At 41.2% G+C, this 2,856-nt stretch overlaps 1 long non-coding RNA gene across 1 annotated transcript; it reads right to left on the bottom strand.

Moving 5' to 3' along the window:
• Positions 1-207: 207 nt before the first annotated feature.
• LOC104444909 lies at positions 208-2,215 on the bottom strand. The gene is made up of 4 exons (XR_005550869.1): positions 2,156-2,215; positions 1,152-1,281; positions 953-1,068; positions 208-281 (listed from the first exon to the last, which is right to left on the bottom strand). It is a non-coding gene; the product is annotated as an uncharacterized LOC104444909 (long non-coding RNA).
• Between the last annotated feature and the right edge of the window lie 641 nt (positions 2,216-2,856).

Here is a 2,856-nt window from a genome sequence, read left to right as displayed (position 1 = left end):
GGCATTTAAATATATAGAGAGAAAAAAAGGAAAGAATAGGTGAACACAAGCTTCCAGCCCGGATAACACTATCATGACAAGATCCATTATGCCAGCAATCTAAAAATCTTCCATTTAAGTTCTAGCTGGGCCTTAGCTTCAAGCGAGGATAGTAGGACATGTGCAGAATTCTTCATTTTAGATTCTAGTTTAGGCGATTAGTTCAAACACACACCTCATAGCTAAAGGGGCCTTCTAGCGTATCCAAGTCATGAGTCCCAATTGCAACCAGTGTTCTTCGCCTAATATATCGAGAGAATCCGAGCATGTCAATCCAAGCAGAACATTTCGAGGATCTAGCATATAAGCACAAGCATCTGATGTACTAAGTGGAGGGATTGGGGAGCTGGGCATCTATTAGATGCAAATAAAATATCAAATTGAATATAGATCTCGAGGATGAAAACTAGTTCAAGCAACATATCTATCATCACCACTTCACCAAATTATTCAAAACAACTCAGCGGAGTCCTCTCTCTTTACATCCAGGCATTTCTCACAATTTAAAGCCCTCCTAAGGGTAATAATTTATATGGCCCCTACTGAGCACATAGAGCATAAGCAACAGTGAAGCCATGACTTATTTTTAAAAAAATAAAAATAAATAATGCTTCCCTCACATCTTTAATTTATAAAGTAACATTATTGTATCACACTAAAATGCACGCTTGCAAAGACAATTGGCTGCATGCTGGAAATTTTTTAAAACCATTACTCTGGACAAGCCATATAGAACGTTGCATCTCAATATAAGATCATGGTCTCTCTTCTTTACATTTAAGGTTCAAATGAACACAGTAAAAGCTTCCCAAAAATGTGTTGTCCTCCCGCCACTCCCTCTCAAACCTAAAATCTTGAAATAGAGAAGGAAAACAGGTATTATGCTGCATGTTAAAGATCCAAAAATTAATACCGGCAAATGTTCCGATGGAGCTTGTCTTGAAGATCAATGAAGCTGTTATAACTGGCTTCATCAAATGTTATCCCTCTTAAGACAGCAGAAACAACGTATGGACGGATTTGTGAGGTCTGCAACACATAAATGGTCACTCGAGTAATAAATGATTCCAGCATAGATCAATCTAGACAGATCAATCCTCACATATCAGTACCTCTGGTTTTACATGCATCTTAAGCATTGATCCCCTGCTGATGTTATGAAGACTGTATTGAGGTGTCTCCTCCTGCTTATTGAATACACGTAGGGCCTGAGCAAGCCCTTCGAGGCAAAGCAAGTCGTATCTGTGCATTTCCCAGAGGATACCTTATTATTATAATAATATAGTCATTTCTACAGTACATGCACGAATTTATCAAGAAGAATAATCATTAATTACCAATACAGACTAAAATGATGATAAACCCGTCATCTCTTTGAAAAACTAGACTTATAACTAAATAATGAAGTTTCTAGATGACATGATTCGAAATAAAGCCAACAGCATTAAGGAGTCAATATCACAACCTGCTGACCAAATCTAAAAAGGCTTGTTACGTTTCTTGCCGACGATAATACCTATAAAATTTGGGGATTGACCCATCTAGCATGACAAAATGTTGAACATAAACTAAATTCAAGATCGACCCCTTTCAGGACCATTATCATGAACCAAGAATCCCAAGGGTGAAAATATCAACCCGCTTCCCCATACAACTAGAATTCTTCACAAAGTGGTGAAAAAATGTCCTAACTTGTACCAATCTTTCGAGACTATTAAAAGAAACTATTTACACATAAGTAAGAAAAGCCTCGATGCACACTATAAATGCTACATCACATGGACTACTCAAAAGCTGAGCCTTTTTCAAGTGGTAATGTGTTTATGAAGTCTCTAATTACATGCAATTGGTCCTTCACATTGATCGACCGAAAAGATAACAAAAAAAAAAAAAAAAACCTTCGGCAACATCATAACATCAAAGAAAAGATCGAACCACACAGCATCTCGATAGCCATTACGAGCAACATGGTCCGCGAAAGACTTTAACCTATCCGAAGTCGGACACTAGCATCTTAAACCCCCAAACCAAAATTCACCCACAACCCGCGAAACAGCTCCAAACCCATCCGAAACACACAACATCTAATCGAATGCCGAATCAGCTTCGCAGTCACCTGTTCGCCGGAAATTCGATTTTGTAGATGACTTCCTCGTCCTCATCAGTCTCCTCTGGATTTCAGGTGCTTCTCCTTTCGATGATCGCCTTCTCCGTCGTCTGGCCAGCACAAACAAAGAAGCCCAACCCCCTCAGCCTTTAAAAAAAAAAAAAAAACCCAGGCAAAACCACAATCTGATTGGTCGCGGTGGTTCGCCGGTCGAAAAGAGGGAGAGCAGAGAGAGAGGGAGGTCGCGGTCCTCTTGCCAGTCCCGTGCAGTGGTTCGTCGATTGCTCGCGGTCCTCTCGCCGGTCCGGTGCGGTGGTTCGTCGGTCGCTGGCGGTGGTTCGCCGGTCAGAAAGAGGGAGGGAACAGAGAGACTGGGAGGTCGCGTCCGGTTCGTCGGGGAGAGAGAGAGGGAGGGTAGAGTGAGAGAGGCGCGAAGAAACATAAGAAGAAGAAACCCTCGGTCGTCAGTCAGTCCCAAATTTTTTCAAATGGCGCCTGACACGAGGACACGTGTCGTCCTCCTACCGCCTTCTTGTTTGCCACGCTGGAGCGTGGCTGCGTGAGACATTACCCAATATGGACAATATCAACAACCAATTGTAGAAACAAAAGAATTATCTCATCTCCTCTTATAGTCGGTAAAAGTTCCTTTGGTTCCTTCTTCCTCTATATTTTTCTTTTTCTTCTTTTTTTCGTTTGCCTGATCAATT

Source organism: Eucalyptus grandis, chromosome 5 (assembly GCF_016545825.1).
Source record: "Eucalyptus grandis isolate ANBG69807.140 chromosome 5, ASM1654582v1, whole genome shotgun sequence".
NCBI lineage: Eukaryota > Viridiplantae > Streptophyta > Magnoliopsida > Myrtales > Myrtaceae > Eucalyptus > Eucalyptus grandis.
Note: the sequence above shows the minus strand (reverse complement) of the source record. Positions and strands in the feature narration are given on the sequence as shown.